General features: G+C 37.8%; 1 non-coding gene across 1 annotated transcript; it reads left to right on the forward strand.

Moving 5' to 3' along the window:
• The first annotated feature begins 1899 nt into the window (after positions 1-1899).
• Positions 1900-2059, forward strand: LOC114087510 (U1 spliceosomal RNA). The gene has a single exon (XR_003581843.2). It is a non-coding gene; the product is annotated as a U1 spliceosomal RNA (small nuclear RNA).
• The last annotated feature ends 18658 nt before the right edge of the window (positions 2060-20717 follow it).

The raw sequence follows: 20717 nt of genomic DNA on the forward strand, positions 1-20717 counted from the left end.
ATAAATTTTTTATTCCCAGAATTCTGCGGCTGGTTTCTGTGCCCTGGCCTCTGACTTAAGCCTGCCACTGTGAGGTTTGTCTTGGTTCATTAATTCCCACGTAGGTTTCTGACTTCCCTCCAAGTCACAGAGAGGATTTGTGGCTCTGTAAGGCTCATTAGAGCACCTACTCTGTGAGGGCCCTTGGCTGTGCTGTAGACACCTCCACTGGGGCTGCTTATATTCACAGGCATTGTTGACTTGGGTTTTCTCTTGGGTCTCAAGGCCAGTCACTGAATGAGGCCCAAGACCTTCAGGCTGAGTAAGAAACTCAACTCCTCTGGGATGAAGAAAAGCCTATAAGCCATTTTACCTCATTTCTCAGTTCTTTGGAGGTAGTAAGAGGTCCAGCAAAGAAAGACCATTGATCTCTCCTCTTGGTAGGGTTTCTTGACTAGTAGTAAAGCTGTCTCAAATATAGCAGCTTTACCCAATCCTATTTCTGTACTCGTTGCTGGTGGCTATGCTCTCCCACGGTTAGCACAGACCTGTCCAGTCTGCTAGTCATGTCACTTCCTTTTTTCATTCTTAAGTCTTGCCTGCCAACAGAGTCAAGGATTTCTATAAAACACCACTCAGGTTTCTCTTATTCCTTTCTCACATACGTAGTTTGTTGAAAAGAAAACCAACTTTCAACATTGAAATAGTTACGGGAAAAAATAAAAAAAACTATAGTTCAGACAATAGAGATGATATCATTATCATCATCTCTTAACAATTGCATCGTCTTACAATGTGCCTAGTGCTGACATAGCCACTTTACGGCCTATGAAATTTACTTAATCCCTCTAACAACCTAATAAGGAAGATAGTCATATCATCCTCAATTTAAAGATAAGGTATCTGCAGCACAGAGAGAGTAAATAAATTCTGCAAGGTCACAGAAATAGTAAATCACAGAGGCGTTTCCAAAGCTGACTCCAGACCCCCTGCTTTGACCCCTGACACCTTCCTACACTGTCAGTTGTCCAGTGGTTTCTGGAAACACTATTATCTAGTGTACTCAAACATCTGCATCTATGCAGCTCACTTCTGTATCTACTATGGTGAAGGTACCACTGAAGACTGACCTAGAGAGAGAACACAGGTAACTATAAAAACATAGCATATGGAAATTAAAGTTGAATTTCTACAATACAAGAGGAATTTTGATGAGTGTACCACCAATATGTACACTAGATCAGAAACTTTTAAATAACAGTATTATCCCATTTAATGAAAGAGAAAACTGAAGCTCAGGGAAGTCAAGGATCTTCACCATCATCACACAGGCAGTAGCATGCGTTCCATGAAGTAGAGATATTTTAGTGTGTTGTGTAATACCCATAATTATATACTCCAAAAATCTTAACCTTAATTCTAGGGGATTGAGGCTTAATCCTAGGAGAAACTCTCTTCAAATATCAACATACCATGTTCTAGAAAAGAAGTCCCAACACCTAAATGGCATTCTTCACTGAATTCAGATGACCCAGCTGAGCCATTTGAGTGAGGGAAGTAGCCTAAGATGGAGATGCGGACAGGGGTCCAGCTACCATTATACAGAGACAGCCTACTCTCTTGCATATCTTGCAGCCAACCTCTTAATGTTTTCTGCAATTCCACAAACAACTGAAATTCTTTTCTTCAATTCTAGTTAGCTCATTCAATGACAGAACACCAAAATTAACATCTCTGCTAGGTGATAACTAATTAGTTTATCCAGAAATCACTTGTAAAGAGCAAAGTTTAACTATTTCCACTCTTTAAAGTCATTATACTGTGAAGTACTAAAAGAGATCAAAAAAACAATTAGATTCAAATCCAAATTAGGTCATTTGCTGAAAATATCCAGGTTTCAGTAATTCATTAAAAAAATATATACTTACCTGGCAGGGGAGATACTATGATCATGAAGGTGGTTTTCCCAGGGCAAGGCTTATCCATAGCACTCAGGATGTGCTGACCCCTGCAATTTCATCAAATGTGAGAAACTTGACTGCATAATTTATGGTAATAGGGACTGCATTCATAATCTTTTATTATAGTATATTGTTAAAACTATTTTATTAGTAGTAGAATTATTGTTAATTTCATACTGTGTCTAATTTATAAATTAAACTTTAATATATATATATATATATATATATATATATATATATATAAACACATATATATACTCATATATATATACACATATATGTGTGTGTGTGTATATATATATATATATATATATATATATATGAAAAGTCTTATTACATATAGGATTTGGTTTGATCCATAGTTTAAGGCATCTGCTGAGGGTCTTGGAACAGATCCCCTAAGATAAACAGGGACTATTTACATTTAATGTTCTATATAAAATGAACAATTCCCTTATAATCAGAAAGTACCAAATTTAACTCAAAAAATAGGAAGAGCTGAATCCTCTATATCAATCAAAGATTGAATTTTTAATTTAAAAATCTTCCCACAGAGGTATCTCCAGGACTGAATGGCTCCACTGGTGGATTCTATAACACATTTTTAAAAAATCATACTAATTCTATGCACATGTTTTCAGAAAATAATGGAGGAAAGATTAATTCCCAAATCCCTTTAGATCTTAGTCTTACAAATTCAAGGACCACTCAGATAACAAAATTAGACAAAAACATCACAAGAAAATGTAACTGTAAATCAACATCCATTCTGAAAAATGAATGCAAAAATTTGAACAAAATTTAACAAATCAAATACAATATATAAAAATATATTAACTAATATATATGTGTATATATATGTATGTATATATATACACACATACATATATATGTATGTATATATATATACACACATACATATATATGTGTGTATATATATATGTGTATATATATATATATATATACACATACATACATATATATATGTGTGTGTGTGTGTGTGTGTGTGTGTGAGTGTGTATGTATCCCCAAGAGTGAGTCATTCCAGGAATGGCTAGGTTGGTTTAACATTTAAAAATCAATCAATATATTTCACTACATAAATAGTATAAAGGAGGAAAACCATTTGATGTTGTTGGCCTTTGACACAAGTTATGATTAAAAAACTCTGAAAACTAGGAATAGGAGAAAAGTTTCTACACTTGTTCAAAGATATTTATGAATATCTGCAGCTAATATTATGTTCAAATGTGTAAGGGTCAGTGATTATTAGCCAAGATCAGGGGCACACAAGATGTCTATTCTTCCCTACTTCTTGGTAATATTGCACCAAAATCCCTAGCCAACTCAATAAGTTCAGAAAAATTAATAAAATGCATAAAGATTGGAAAGAATGAAATAAAACTGTATAGAGGACATGGTCATCTTAAAAGAAAACCTAAAGGAATCTACAAAATAAAACCTACTAAAACTAATAAGTGGTCTTGGGATACAGGTTCTACATAGCAAAAATCAGCTTAAGTTTTACATATGATAAGTGATAAATTAGAAATAAACTTAAAAAAAAACTCCATTGAATAGCATTAAAAATAATTAGGGATAAGTTTAACAGAAATATGCAAGAACTGGGCACCCAAAACTACAAAACACTATAAATGAAAATTAAAGAAGATCAAAATAAAATGAGAGAGATTCCATGGTTCAGAAGATTAATATGTTCATTCACAAGTTGGATACATAGATCGAATGTAAATTGATAAGAAATTTTAAATTTTATACAAAAAGGGAAATGACCTAAAATAACCCAAACAATCATAAACTCTTTTTTTTTTTTTTTCAGAGTAGAAATTAGAAGTTTATTAAAGGACAGCAGAAAAGACTTCTCCTGGAGGAAGAAGGGGACCCAAGAGGTGGAATCCGTGGAAGGGATGCTGTCTCCCCTTTTTATAGTTCTTTCAGTGATGGAATGTAGGTGGGAAGGCCCCAGGGGTGGGACACAGGTGGGCCAAAGAAGTAATCTGGTCAGGAAGGACTTCTGAGTCAGCACCTTTTTGCTGGGGGCTGTTCATTAACATTTCTTTGAGGTGGACTTTGGCCTAGGGCCTTTTTGGGACTTCATTAACATTCCATGAGTTGTCCTGTGTTTTCCCTGAGTCATTCTCCACATGGTCTCCATTTTAGATTTCACTCGATATTAGACCCGATTTATCTAACTACACTGACTACCTAACTTTAAATCTGGCTTCATTCCCCCCTCTAAGTTGGGAACTCCTTACTGCTGTAAGGAAGGGGGACGAAGAAGATCTTTCTGGCTTCTTCAGGCTGAAAAGGGATGATGTGGGGCAAGCAGTTTGGAGTCCCCCTTAAAAATCGGGTCTATCGAGTGGTCCATGATAGAAGTCTGATTGAGAAGTAATAGTCTGGAGGGCCATTTGAGTGATGGATGGTCTATAAGAGAAACAAGAATTCATTAGTACTGGAACCATATTGATGCAGCAATAAATGCCACAGCACAGGAATATGCCAATGAGTATAATGGCCAAGACAAAGACTAACAATGTTTTCCACCAGGAAGTACCAAGAACTAGGAGCTAAGATATTGTTTCCATGACAAAGTTGCTGAGGACATGGCTTCTATCTGAGCATGTAAATCTTTAAGGATATTTGTCACATTGCGAGAAATGTCAGGGATGTAAACACAACAATTAACTTTTAGGGTTACAGATGTCCTTTTCCTTAAGATACAGTTTAATAATTTAATGTCATCTGGTCTTGTAAAATCCTTTTACTAGTATGACCTCTGTGTCTAATAGAGAAATCTTTAATTCTGTTAGTTAGGGCTGGATAACCATACTTGCAAACACTAAGCCTACCTGTGTATGATAGAAATAAAGGCCTTAAACTAAAAACTACTCTGGCAGTTCCTTTTGATAGTTATCAGGCATTCCTGTCTGAGAATCTCTTTTTCAGCCTCCAGTTTACTTTATTTATGGTATAACTATTATTATCATTTAAAATGCCCAGGAATAGCTGTGTCTTTGCTAAGTGTTTAAGATGAAGCAAGTCAAACTGACTTTTGTTTCTATCTATTGTTAACAGTCAGCTGAGCTTCCCTGGGTGTCCTCGGGGAACTTCACAGCAGCTTCTCAGTTCTGCTAGTGCCATTGCGCTAGGATGGGTCCAGGCCTTGCTTGACCATGTGGCTTCCCTTGGAAGCATCAGGGATGTCTCCCTTTTCTGATGACCCTCCTCTTCACAGCAAATGCACTGATTGGCTTTCTGTCCTCCACTGGTCTCATTAATCTCCCTGCTCAGGAGGTTATGTGGCCTAGAGTTGCACAGCCCTTTGGAGAAGTCCCCTATTCCCTGATTCGGACTGACTCAGAGGGCAAGAGCCAAATTTTTAATTTTAAAACTTAATCTTAAACATCCAGCAAATAAGTTAACAGCCTTATATTAAGAGCACTGGGCTTTAATGTCTATCTCTCTATCCTGTAGGTGATAACTCCTTATCTTATGTTGACCCAGGTTGTGTTCTTAAAGCAGTACCTCTTTAAAACATTAACAGGCAATCCTTAAACCATCTATAAGCAAACTACAAAACAAAACTAACTAGGGTAAAAACATATTTAGCTTATATAATAGCTACCTTGAATTCTGGCAGGGTTATACATCATAATTCCCTGTTTGAGATCCTAGTAATCTTGGCAAAAAACTACTTTTGGACACAACTTTAACTGTACTGAAATCTGGCCTACTTCTTTCATAGTCACTTTCACATGTAGTGAGATGGGACAGAGCCTTATCTCAAGTAAGGCAGGGCTCTTCATAAATCTTAAGTACTGTAGTTCTGAAACTGATCTTTGCTTTTTAAACATCATTTTACAAAGCCTACATAAATTGTTGCTCAAGTTCACATGAATATTAGCTAACACAATATAATATCACACCTAAAACATGAATTAAAGAAAAGCTGAAAGCTTTTAACCTTTTGTAGAAAAGTAGTAATGTACTTTTGTGTTTTGCAATAAAACCTTCACACAGATTAGGCTCTCATTAACTTAAAAATACATTTAAATTGTATCTCAGTGTAAAAAGTAACATAGAACTTTACATATCTTATGGATAACAAGTCCAGTTATAGAACACAAATGATATAAATAAATCAACATGTTTTTCTTTTTAAATCTAAAATTACCATACAATTTTAGAACACCAGCTTGATATAATGCTCTTTCTAAAGCTTCTACCTAATAGACTTGTATACCTGGAAGATATGGACACATTAACACCACAATTACATTGATGTTTTTATATTAATCAAGTTTAGCTTTTTAAAGAAATAACATGGCACAATTCTCTAAAAACAGTACTTGTTTAACCAGCTGTTTAATTTCTTTAAGATTACTTGCTCAAAAACTTACACTTATAAGCAACTTACACAGACCTTTTTTATATCATTTACTTAAACCCTCTTAATCATATAGACTCTTATCCAGAAACACATTTTCCCTCTATTAAATCCATATCTAGAACCTTCTAGTTTCTCTTTTTTATCTGTTAACCTCCTTCTGTTCACATTTTGAAACAATACTTGTAAATTTTTGAATTTAAGCAGATTTAACATTTTATTAGGGCCTTTTTGAACATCTAGAAAAACTTATAAGCTTAATTTTAAAGACATCTTTACTTTCATCTGTTTACCCAATTTAAATTGAACCATTTGAATCACGTGAATCAAAGATATTTGGATCCATTTTTTAAAAATTTTTCATGAGCGCTCCTCATCTGTCAATTGTCATATCCCTGCACGATATATGGACATACACACAGACATACCAACATACAACACGTAACACAAGTGTAACACAACACAATAGTAAAGGCCTTGTAGCTTTCTCAGGTGAAATCTCATTGCAATGTTTAAAAAAAAAAAACTCCAGTTGATCAAAAATAGAACTTATCAGAAAAACATTAACTTGTCTGTAGGATCAAAATCACGAGCTCAAAAAAAATACAGAATCTAAGAAAAAAGTAAAAGTCCTAGAAAAAATTGACCGGCCAGTAATTAGTAAATGCCATACAACTTACTCTTTGGTTTAATCTAGTTTGAGTGCCCATAAAAAGACACCTTTACTCTTTTTTTTTCTTGGGCCTCAGATCTGTCTCCTACTGATTGCTCCAGGCTTCTTCTATTTGCATATCAACTTAAGTCCTGGCTGAGGTCTGGAAGGAACTGGGAAAACTGGAATTCTGAGCAGAAACCTCATGCCTAAGGCATTTTAACCATAAGTCACAATTTTCAGGTTTGGATGTTGAAAATTATGATACAAGTTTAAGATACAATTTACAAAATTTCATACCTTTACATTTTCCTACACTAGAAAAACTTGCTCACACAAAACTGAAAATAGGATCTCTACCATCAGAAGAAATTTCTTTAGGATCATTAAGTCACTTCCTTTGTTCTGAAGTTCCTAAAGTAGTATTAAGTTACATTAAATCCCCTGAAAAAAAATCTTAAAGAGAGAACCACACACTACCATGTATATCCAAAATTAAGCTTTAAAAATTTAAGACTGTTGCTATTCAATGTTATTTCAATAAGCCAGACCAACGTTCCAATTCAACATTTTTTCCTAAATCTTACACACTGAGGGGAACAGATACCATATCATAATTTACTATCCTTGCCCAAGTTAATGCACTGGTACACCTAGTGAAATCTTCTCAGGCTACCCAGTTCAAAATAAAACTAAATGATTGGGAGTTACTTGCCAACTTAGAAGTAGAATTCTTTTAATTTTCTATCCTAAGTATTTAAGTTCTCTGGCATGAATTATCTGAAATCACAAACTAAACAATTACCTAACCGCAACTTTTAACTGCAAGATTATGCAATGCTTCAAACTCATTTAGATACCAGATTGTTACAATAAAAAATCATCTTTTAGACACACATTTAGCCAAGATCATCCCCAAGAAACAATCTATAATAACCTTTAAAATAGAGAGACCAGATAAGAGAAAAATCTCTCCAGGTTTTTAACTTCCATTTAATTATGACTCCTATCAGTGGCACCATAGATTTCCCCATGAGTGGACCAGATGTTTTCACAGAGGGGCAACTATAGGTGTAAAATCAAGGGTCTCAGTGTGACTGACTTTACTGCATTCAGTGTCCCTTCTTTTTAAGTGGACAGAGATGGAGCAATCCTTACAGTGCAGGGAAGGATGAGGAAATTCCCCAAAGCGAAAATGGCTCTGGCAGCTGCTGGGAATCCTCAGTTTCCCTTTTTACTTACAGGATTAGCTCCTTTGGATAGATCCAATCCCAGGCAATCTTGCATATCTCCTAACTTTCCAGTAGAGTCAGTTTTTATCTGCCTTAGGTCTTGAAGGGGGAAGGGGGTATGTACTTTGATCGGCCCAAATTTTTCTCTTGATTCTTTTTCCTCAGTGAGTCCCCAAGATTTTTTCTCTTCATGGCAGATATCATAGCTAAGTCTACTTTAGACTGTTGGCATAATTTAGGATTTTCCCTTAGAGCAAAGAAAATCTGAACATACAGCACCTCACACCATTTCCTTTTTTGTAAATTTTATCAAACTGTAAAATTGTATTAAAATTGATATTTCCCTCTGGTGGCCAGGTTTCTCCATCAGAGAGTTTGTATTGAGGCCAGGCCAAGAAAATGAGGCGCTTTTTCTTGAGCGTCTGAGGTTCAAATTTATCCCAATTTTTCAATACGCAGGCTAGTGGTGCACCTGGCGTATTGGAGAGAGAGAAGGTCCCGTCTGAGTGAGAAGAACAGGACTCAGGCGCCCACGCCGCGCCAGAGAAAACTGTTCTCATTAGGGACGTCTCCCTAAGCTTGAGCTTCCTAAAGGGTCCAGAAAACCCGTCTCTCACCTTGCTTTGCCAAGGGGTTTCTGGTCCCCTTTAGCAAAGTGCTAGGGTCTCAGTTTGCCCTGTGCCAGAGACCCTGGGAGGATTCAGACTTAAGGGCATTACTGCTTATCCTCCCGGCCACTAAAAACCCATTGCAAAAGAGAATCGTGTGCTCTTTCATTGCCTTTGCTCTGTAGACTGAAGGAGCCGCCTAAGTGTTAAGGGATATCTACTGGTTGTAAGGTAGCAGATTACCAGAGGAGGTGATTCTAAAAATGCCTCACTAGCAGCTTAGGGAACACAACACATTTTAAACATTGGGGCAATAAAACAGACTAGTTAAAGTTACCTATGCATCTTAGGGAACCTGGGCAGATTTTGCTAATTATCCCATGCCTTTCTCTCAGTCCTACAACCTGAATTGCTAACATTTCTGACCTGCGAAGGAAGGGGAGCATCCAGGAGGAATGGATGCGAGGTTGGGAGTGTTGCATGGCCCATACGGAGGCAAATGTGATTGGGGATTTCCCTCAGTGCCATTCCTCCACTGATCACCCTAGATACCCCTGACGGCTGTCGGGAGGGGGCTCAAGAGAAAGGAACCTTAGGAATGTCTGAGTGTAGCCCAGACCGGAATTCCGCAGTTGTTCCAAACTCCTTCCTCCACCTCCACGCATCCGAGGCAGATCGGGATTCGGGACACTGTGTACTCACGCCAATTGCTCTCCAGGCCCAGACAGAAAAGTTGGAAGCGGCTTTGGCAGAACCCAACATGCCTGCTCTGTATTGAACAGGTGATTGAGAGCTGCCTAGGCCGGGAAACCTCTCACCCGAGTCTTGAAGAGTGGCGGCTGCACTAATTGCGTTTAAGTAGCCGTCGGGTGCCCACCTTACCCTCCAGAAAGAAAGAGAGAGAAAGATGCACCTCAAACAGACATGGGGTGCGTGCACTTACCTCGGTGTAGAATCTCGGTGGAACCTCCAATATGTTACCGCTGTTGACCGGTGACGAGTTCTTGCTTCCCCAATGTTGAAGAATAACACCAAAGAAGCACGCCGAGGCACGGTCAGAGTAGAAATTAGAAGTTTATTAAAGGACAGCAGAAAAGACTTCTCCCGGAGGAAGAAGGGGACCCAAGTGGTGGAATCCCATAAACTCTTGAATAAGACTAAAACACTTACTTTATTTACTTTCAAAACTTTTTACCACAGTGGGTCATTTTTCACCAGCTGCAATATGGCAAATGTGGCATTCATATAAGTAGAGAATGAAACATAAATAAATACATTTATGGCCAACAGATTTTTTTAAAAGTGTCAAGGCAATTCAGTAAATAAAAAAATATTCTTTTCAACAAATGGCACTTACATACCTATATATCTGTAGGGGGGAAAAAAAAAAACCTTAGTCCTTACACATATTTTAACTCCAAAAGGATAACCTACATAAACACAAGAAGAGCTAAAATTTTTAAACTTTCGAAATAAAACAAAAAAGAAAACTTTTGTGACCTTGGGTTATGCGAATATTTCTCACAAAACCACTAAAATAGTGATATGATAAACTGGACTTCATCCAAGTTTAAATCATTACTCCTTTAAAGATAGGAAAAGATCATAATACCACTAAATAATAAACTGAAATTCCATTTCAGGCAAAATAGTTCCTAAATCCCAAACGTTTACTATTACTTCTTGTGGTCTCTGGTACTTATTCTGGAATATTCTGCTCAGAAACACAACATAAATCGGCATGCATATCTAAAGAAGCCTAAGAACATTCTTAAAAACTTAGACCAAAGGTCAACGAGAGTAGCCAGCATAAACATTTAACTCAGACTGGAGTAGGAAGCCAAAAGTTTCCAAAAAGTGGATACTTTTTTCCTTAGCATGTTCCACATGAATTCAGGAAAACACTTAACAAAGTGAAGAATGACCTGGAATGGAAGATCATGACCAGGGACCTGGGCCCTAGTCTTAATTCTTCACTGAGGAATATATAACCTTGAATTTCTGCACCTGAGAAAGTCCCTCTGTCTAAAATACAAAGGCGTTGACTTGGGTGATCCCTCATGCCTTTTCTAGACTTATGACATTAATGATAAAAGATTCTACAGTCCTTTAGTCAACAACGTTTGTGGCCAACTTCTAATGGTGTGCAGCTCCTGAGGGTGAGTGAGGCCTGGCTAGAACAAACAGAATCCATGCGCCAGATCTGAAGTCAGGAACATCATGATGGCGCTCCCGGTTGGCAGCTGAGCTGAGCAGACCCTGCTGGGACACCGTCTGTCACAGCTGTGTGAAGTCAGAGGAAAAGAGGTAGGAAATGTTCACCAGCTGTAGTGGGTCATTTTTCACCAGCTGCAGATGGTTCTGTGGGAAAAATATAGAGGAGGGGGGTCTCAGTGACTAGCAAATTATCCCCAACAGCGTCACCAGAGATGAATGAGATCTCTGTCTAACCTGGGAACTAAGCCTGCAGATTCACTTTGGGGAGAGTCCAGCCTCCTCTGTGTTTTCTGACAGTCTCCATCCAAATACCCGGCAAGCCTGCAGTGTCTGGTACTGCACAATCTCAGAGCTCCTAGGTACTTAAGGCACAGTAATTAATGATGCAAGGCAGTGACTAAGACTCATCCACCCATTTTACAAGTCCCTAAAAAATAACAATGTGTACCTGACCAACAGTGGGTGCTTGACAGATACTTATCAAAATACATTTCAATGAAAAGTCATTCACTCCTAACATGGAAAAATACACATGAAGCTTATTCTTCACATCTATACAATATTTTTTTTTGGGGGGGGACATAAAATATAAAAGCCTAAACCTGATTCAATCTTGTGTCTCTGTTGTTCGAAAACCCCTTCCGTTTTCCCAAATTCCTGTTTTAATTTTAAGCTAACTGAAATGGATCTCTTGTATTTCCAGCGCAGCAAAGGTAATGGGAAGGTCTAGAATTAACCATAGAATTTAGGCTTTGGTATGATTAAATTATGACATTTGTTTGGGGCATCAAAATATCTCCTTTCTGCTGCAGCCACAAATACCATCAATGATTCTCTCTCACCTCTTGATAAACAAACCAACAAAAAAAACTAGCTTTTAGAAAAGGCTCTGATATTTCTCATCTATAACCCAGAGTTAAGTTTTTCAATGTGATGGTATTCTAAGAAAATTTACAACCTAAGGCATTATTCTAATTGTTTTACAAAAAGCTCAGCCACCTGTACAAGCAATTCAGTAACTAGGGAATGCAAGGGGAGGGCCTGTGCTGTAACACAGAGGATGCGTTATCTAAAAGTAAAATTAGCCTTAACTTTTTCGTGCACTTTTCACCACTACTTCTTTTGACCTTTAGCTCATCACACACCGGACTTACTGTATTACTGCTTTTGCTGCTAAAATGTGAAATGGATAACTAATGACTTAAAAGAGCTACTGCCAAGAAGTGATTAACAGTCCAGGAAGAGGCAGACAGAAAGCACCAGGAAATACACTTGTGCATGCAAAGAGTTAATGTATTTCCAAAGGTTTCCTCACTTGGAAGGATATTCCTCACTTTGAAGTATTAAAAAAAAAAAAAATCCAGGTGTGCCTGAGGAGTGCCAAAAGAAAAGAGACTGCTTTTAGGAGATAGTGAACTCCAGACCTTAAATGATTTAAATGCATTCCCCATGTGCAGCTGCTAAACCAAAGCACCGCACCCCAGGGAAGAGATGAGAAATTTTGAGGGCGATTGAGCACTGAGAATTCTCATCGTGGCTTAGCAAAAAGTGACTTAGCACATGTGTTTCAGTAATTACGAAGCGTCAGGGTGCTCACTGGCTCTGAAACGCAGAGTCACCCGTGTGACAACTCTGATGCTGGCGTAAGAGGCAATCAGATGAGGCAAGAATGAACACCTTTTGCCTGTGCAATCTGCTAATGCTCAAGGCACCTTTTCTTCCAGGAATGGATGTCTGAGTTGGGCATTCACACTAAGATTATTCATTGCTTTTTCAGATTAGGTGTGCAGAGCTAATCAGGGGAAAAAGAAGGAGATGGAATGCTTATTAGGCAGCTACCATGTATGCTACTCAGGGGCCTGGAATTTTACAAAAATTGACTGAAAAAGCAAAAGAAAAAGAAATTTTCATTCTGAAATCTTACATACATTACAGAAAGGTATAGATAATGGCAAACTCCTCTCCAACTCAGTCCACATCATAAAACAACATTGCCAGGACTTCAGAAGGCCTCAGCAGTTCCGTCCCTCAAAACTGCCTACTCTCCCCTGAACATTAGCCTCACTTGTGACAATCCTTTTCTTACTTTGCTTTGAGGATGTTTCATGTAAGCAAACATTTATAAATTCTATCCTTGGTTGTACTTCTTTCTGATCTTTATATAAATGGAATCAAGCACCATGGATTTTCTGGTATCTGTTTTCTATCATTCAACACCGAAGTGATGGTGGTCTTGTCTTTGTAATTGTAGTTTGCTCATCTCTTGGCTGTCATGTTATATTATATGACTATACCACAATTTATCCATTCTATTGTTAATGAGATTTAAATAGGAACTACTATGAGTAATCGGCTATGAGCATTTTTATACATCTCTTTTGAGGCAAAGGGACATGTATTTCTTTTAGATACCTACCTAGTGGTAAAACTGAGAGTCATGATAGACTAGGGGCCTAAATGGTCAAGGTCATGTAAAAGGAAGATTCATTATGTTAATGATACCCATAGATATTTATGAAAACTATACAGAAGCTATTTGGAGTCAGGAGTTAATCAACAATTATCTGAACCTTCTCTATGTTATGCACTACGTTAGACCTGCAGATGGAAATTCACAAAAGGTAATCAAATCTCATAAAAAAGATTGTTAGTCATTTACCTGTTTTTTTCATTGAGTGTCAACTGTGGACTAGGTCCTACATTGTCCTCTGTAGTAGAATATTCTAATAAGAAATAAGAATTGCAAAATCACAACAGTTTATAACTGAATAGAGAGATAGAGTTGAGATCATTTATTAAATAGATGAAAAGCATAACCACAAAGAAGTAAAGGAGTTTATTCAATATCTACAGAGCTCTGTAGAATCTAGATTTCCTGATTATTGGATCTAGAGAAATTTTTTATGAGAGAGAGAGAGTAGAATCTAGGAAAGGGAAACTGTGAGCTCATATTATTTAAATTCCATTTCTTCCAAGATCCTATTTTCTTTTCTTCTCTATCCCAAAGCAACAGAGTCAAAATCAGGAAATAGGAAATTGACCAAGTTATAAAGTTTGGTTCTTTTCTTGGTCTACAAAGACTTTGCTCTTAAATATTTGACATCTTCCTTCCCCAAGGACCTATTCTAGTAACTGGAAGGTGCTTAAGAAACTTCATCTCACTTTCCTAACATACCCTTGGTTTTGTTAACTCTCCAAAAATCCCGGCCTTCTCAGCTTCACCCACCATGTTGACACGGGAACTGTGGCATAAAAGAACTACAACTGGAAGCAAGATGTACGGTTCTCAGCTCAGATACCGTTTTTATGGCATATGAAATTTACAGTCACTTTAGCCTCATTAAAGCTACTTCAGACCTTACCCCTTCATACCTTTCTCAAAACCTTTCAACAGTAACAATTCAGTGATTCTAGAAGATATTTTGACCTATTTTCTTTTTTCTTTCTTTTTTTAATAGGACAACTCTATTTTCTTCCAAGACGCCATTAGCGCTTTTGAGTTTCATCTCAATAAGAATTGGAAAGTTCAGTGTTCCAGGTAGAAAGAGCATGGGGTTTGGGAGCAGAAAATAGGATGCAAATCCAGGCTTCCAGGTGAACCATCACCTCTGGGTCAAGGTTGTGACTATATATAACTCATATGAAAAGTGTTTCATGGTAAGTGCTTAAAAATGCTACCCCCTTTATGTCTTTTTTTTTTTTCTTTTGTGTGGATTCAATTCTGGGGAAAGTACTACTTCAACTCATTGGAATAAAATGGCTTCAAGTTCTGATCAAGTTCTGAAGAGTGCTGTGCATCATTCTCATGACAGATCCAGTTCCAGCATCTGAAAGGAAAGATCAAGCCAAGTTTAGCTTATTCATGACAAATTGCCACATTTGTAATCCACTTATTAGAACATTTATGTATTTCTCATATTTATATCTTCCCCTACCTCCCCAACATGTCTTACTTTAACTATGAAGGTGTGAAAAGGTACAAGACAGTCTTTTTAAATTCCTGTGTCATGAGTGTAATGACCTTACACTCTCATAGGTTAAACCCCACACAGCATTAATTGAAAAACAAACAAAAAAACATGACATGCTTAGGTAGGCATTTTAGCTTTGGGTTAAAAAAAAAATCAATGATGGAAAGCACTGGAACATGGCTTGTCCTTCTGTGAAAGAACTCAATCAGGACTCAACCCACAGCAGAGTTAAATTAGTAGAATGCTTATCTTTGAAAGTGTTCAATTGGGAGTGCTCAAATTTTGATGCATTTTAGTTGAGTACTAATTAGCAACTAGCTGACTGCTAAATGGACTGTCACCTTTCCTTTTGACAATTTACTGAAAATTAGCCCCTCGATGTTATTTGAACATGGGGGGAAATGGGTTGGGAGGGCTGAAGCTAAAGATGGGATTTCATTTGGTGCATTTATGTGAGAACTTTCAGTGTGCTACTGATATTTAAGGACTTCAGTAAATGCAAAAGAGGGGAAAAGGTTGGGGATGACAGACAGTGAGTTCTGCTCAGCTGGCATTGACGCTATAGTCAAAGTATAAATGGATCCAGTTCTTTTTAAATGTAAATAAGCTTCTTCACTAAGGACATATTTCATATGTATTTGCTGTAATATCAGATATTGGCCTATTCTGTGGTCACACTGTGGATTGGGTGTTTAAATTGATTCCAATACTAGGCGAAAGCAAATCCAAGAGAAGTGTTTAAATGTTAATACAAAAAAAAATCTGAGATTTGAAAAATAAATAAAAAATAGTGTTTACTTCATCAATCTTAATTAGTATTATTTTATATAGGATTGAATTTCACTCCATCATGACAAGTTTTATGCTAGACGTAAAAAATGCATGAAAGTTGAGTATGAGCATGTGATGAGGTAAGTACAAACTCCATTTTGTGGTGCTTACACAAAAGGGCTTTTCTAAGTATCTGTGATATTTCAGAGTTTGGATCTCAAAGATTCAGACTCTTCCATGACTTCCTAGTTAGCAGATGTGGAAGGAACAAAGTGACATGAGATGAGACAGAGTAATATTAATTCGGACCTAACAAAAATTAAAATAATATTTGTCTCAGTTTCATTTTTTTAAAAAAGTCAAATCCATCAGGTGGAGTACCCGGGACAAAAAAAAAATGGTCCTTATCGAGTTGTTTTAGTCATCTTTTGTATTGCTGTGACCAAAATACCCAACAAGAACAACTTAGAGGAGGAGAAGTTTAATTGGGGCTCATGGTTTCAGAGGTCCCAGTCCATAGATGACCCACACCATTGCTCTGGGCCCAAGGTAAAATAGCACATCTTGGGGGAAGAGCATTGTAGAGGGAAGCTGCTACCCTCATGGCATCCAGGAAGGAAGGAGAGAAAGTGAGGAGGAAGGGCCCATAGGGAACCCTTCTGGGGCTAACTCCCAGAAACTCACCTTCTGCAGCCTTGACCCACATGCAATTACCACCTAGTTAATCCATTCGGGCTAGGATGGACTGAATAGCTCACAGTTCTCATAATCCAATCATTTTATTTCTGAATAGTCCTGCAATAACAGGAATTTTAGAGAGACACCTCATATCCAAAATATAATAGGGCCTTATGGGAAACCAATCAACACAGTTGCAGAAGAAACACTTGCTAGCTCCCCACACTGATCATAGTATGAATGGACAAACAATGAGTACCAGATAGTTGAGGAAAATCAACTGCATGAAAGAGAAGTACCAAGATTAATAAGAATTGTTTGGAGGGAAAAAAGGCAATTCAGGAAACAGAAAAAAAAAAGAAAAACTGAAGAAAGAACATTCATTAAAGCAACAATAAAAATGGGAGGCTCTAAAAAGCTTAGAACCAGAGAGTCAGAAATAATTCTATAACATTTAACATCTGATATGAAAACCAAACAAGAAGACTGAGTAAAAGCATAGACCAAATGAATGATCTAGAAGATAAGGCTCAGGAAATCTATCAGAATTTGGAGGCAATGGAGATGGAAATATTGACTTATTTCCAGGACAATTCTATCCTCCAACCACAAATGTGGATGAGTCCATTGTCTTAAAATGAGGCTACAGCTCTCATAATCTAATCATTTCAACTCTGAATATTCCTACATAATGTTTTCAAAACATTAACTTTTCACTGGACATGGTGGCATATGCCTGCAATCCCAGTACCTCTGGGGGTTGACCCAGGAGGATCTCAAATTTGAGGCCAGCCTCAGCAACTTAATAAGACCCTGTCTCAAAAAATAAAAAGGGATGGTGGTATAGTTCAGTGGTACAGTGTCCCTGAATTCAATCCCCAGTACCAAAAACAAAAAACAACAACAACAAAAAAAAAAACCTTTCTGAGGGACATTTTTAGACCTAAGTCTCAGTGTGTGTGTGTATATATATATATATATATATATATATATATATATATATATATATGTATGTATATATATGTAAAACTATATATATGTAAAACTATATATTCCTGATGTCTACTGTGCTGGAGGGAATTCAAGAAAGGACCACTTACCTATATCACAGTAATCTGAGTAAAGATACTCAAGGTAATCACATGAAATAACGGAATACCTATTTCTTCCCCCACTAGCTCCACACAGTGGCTGCTAGAAAAGATGACCAAAAGAACTGGATGAAAGGCTAAATCACCTTCTCCAGCCTTGCCCCACATGCAATTACCACCTAGTTAATCCATTCAAACTAGGATGGACTGAATAGGTAAGAGTGAGACAACAACCATTGTAAATAAAAGTTGGTCCCAAGACACTTGATTTCTCTTTCCTCTCCTGAGGAAGAAGTTGATTGAAAAGAAAAAGAGGAGAGTCAGGGTTTGTGGAAATACCACCACTCCTGTTGCGTCTAGCTCTACAAAGATTTGCCCTTTGGGTCCTGTTCAAGATTTGGTAGCTCCCAAAGGCAGAGAAAACTAACAGTGCTTCTTGTTTGCTTCTCCATAAATGAAGAAGACATGAGATATGATAGATTTGGAGACATCAGTCAGGGAGACAGTGTCAAGGGAAGATTCAGGAAGATAATTCTCTCTACCCTATACCTTCCCCCCAAAACAAGGACCCAGATTTTCCTGTACCTGTGGTATGCATCCAAAGTGAAGATAGCAGAGCTGGTTGAGCTCATAAGGAATAAATTAGCCACCACTGTTTTTCCTATCCAAAAGTTCTCTGGTGTAGCAGCAAGATTCCAGCAGTACAATTAAGAGAAGGTGTGCTTGCTGGGAGTGAGAGGCACCATTATGTGCAGGAAGGTGTGCAGGCAGCCACTTAAAGGGTCACCACTAGGAGCCAACCTAGGCGGTAACTTGCGATGGTCACAGGGGACAATAAAAACTGTACTCTTGAAAAATGGATGCTACTAAGCAGAAAATGAGCAAAGAAATAAGCAACTACCTCACCCCAAAACTCTGCTCATGTATTTTCTGATTTGCAGATACTTATCTGCTTAAAAATAATAAACAGTAACCTAATAATAGCTAACTAGTTATAATGAACTGCCCCATTGGAAGAATGAGACAAACATTACTTATAGGAAGAAAGGAACTGGAATTACATCCTGTCCTCACCAGGCCAGCCTGCTGCCCACATATCACTTGTATTCAGAGTGACCACAGAATTCATTTGGAACCTTTTGAGAGTAAAGAATGTGCTACTAGTGATTTTGCTAGAACCTGGTATAAATAACTTCTGTCCAGAGCAACAAGGATTACATGGTTACTTTAGTAATACCTGAGCTCTTTCCACTTGAACCTGGAAAGGCTTTGTAATAATAAAACCTGCCATGAAGCAGTGCCAGCCAACAATGCCAGCCAGGTGCTTTACTATGTCATGTCATAGAATCCACACAGCTATTGTATATAGTAAGTACTGTCTTCAGTCTTATAGAAGAGGAATATGAAACTCAGAAAGGTTAAATAACTTGCCTAGGATCGCACAGCTAACAAGGAAAGATTTCATAAAAGAAACAAGAGAAGATTTCATCAAGCTGTTAATATAAGTCTTTTGCTAGCTATTGCCACATTTGATGTGTTCTGTTAATTCTTAACCTTTGAGATGGAGATAAGGATATTTCTTTGCAGATAAAGGAATAGACTTTCAGGGGAGTTATTAAGTTATTCAAAGTCAGCCAAGCCAGGAAGTGCGGAAACCCATGTTGAACATAGGGTTTTCTGAATCTGTCCTATGGGGTTTTCTGCTTCCTATTCTACTCTTTAAGAAGCTAATAGAGGAAGTTCTGAGTCCTTGGTTACTGAAGCTGTTTTGTTAAAAACACGGTAAACAGACAGCCAAAGATAACATTCATCTTTTTCATTACTTCTTTTTACTGGAGCTTTGTACCTGTCCTTAAATACATTTTTAAAAGACTCCTGGCGGGGGGGGGGGGAACTGATGAATTTAAAGCAGCAACATACACAAGTATGCTGCTACAGCTTTTAGAACCAGGACAAATCTCAGCGCTACCAAAATGAGAGAATATGGGATCATGTGCCACATTCCCACGTGGCTTCCTGCAAGGCACACCACGGCAAATGACTCACAACAAACCCCTTCTAATTAATGGCTTCCATGAAACCAGGGCAAGCACACAGCCCATCTCTCCAGCATTGGTCATGTGGCCGTAAACGCTTTTTGAACCCCAGGTCAGTTAATAATGAGTATTGAAATCTTCTTAGTTTGTGGGTAGCCAAAAGGGATTCAGCATGGTTGAGCAGTGAGCCAAGAGTGCAGAACAGTGCTTCAGGCTGCCTCCCAAGGTGACCTGAGGGAAACTAGTACAGTTGATGTTGCAATCTGCCCCATTGCTGCATGGGTTAAGGTAAAGTTCTGCATCCCATCAAATCCTGATAGGACAGGTGAGGCAGTCCTAAGGGAAAGGCCACAAAGGATCTAGCAATGGGTAAATTGATGAAGGGAAACAGAGATTCCCCAGGACAGCTTTGAAGGTGTACGTTCCACTCTGAAAATCAGTTCACCCTTCAGTTTCCCAAATCATCCACCTGAACAAGAGAGTAGAAGAACCATGAGCTTTGCTTTCAGGCAAAGTTGTGTTTTAAAAGCTGAATTCTGTCACTGAATGTCTTCTCTTACCTTGTGCCAATTCTTTTACCATCTGAGACTCAGTTGCTTCCCCTTTAAAATATGATCTGAATGCTCACTTCTTACAATATCACAACCGTGTGTCCAAGGCAGAGAACATAATGTGGAGCCACAGAGTGGAGACTCTGTGAAAGTTAATTTTATTTCCTAACCTTGCTGCAAATGTTTGAAATTCTGTGAGTTGCTTAATTTCTCAATGTCTGCGTTTCCTCAATTGCAAAATATGGATAATAAAAGCTATTGTATTAGCTAAGAAAATATATAAAATACCTATCACGGGTTAAGTACACAGTAAATATTAGTGTATGTTCTTCATGTGCTGCTTCCTAATGCAGACTTTATTTCTCTTCAGCTGCACTATTTTATTTTACATTATGTTTGCACACAGTTTGCATACAAGTAGAGAAGTTAAAATAGTGCTGCTATTCACAAAAAGTAAAGAAATCCCTGGGTTTAGCTATCACACCATTTGAACCAACCTAGAATCTGTGGACTTTGCAGTACTCTGAGCCATACAGTCTACTCCAACCATTCAGCATCT

Source organism: Marmota flaviventris, chromosome 4 (genome assembly GCF_047511675.1).
Source record: "Marmota flaviventris isolate mMarFla1 chromosome 4, mMarFla1.hap1, whole genome shotgun sequence".
In the NCBI taxonomy this organism is placed as follows: Eukaryota; Metazoa; Chordata; class Mammalia; order Rodentia; family Sciuridae; genus Marmota; species Marmota flaviventris.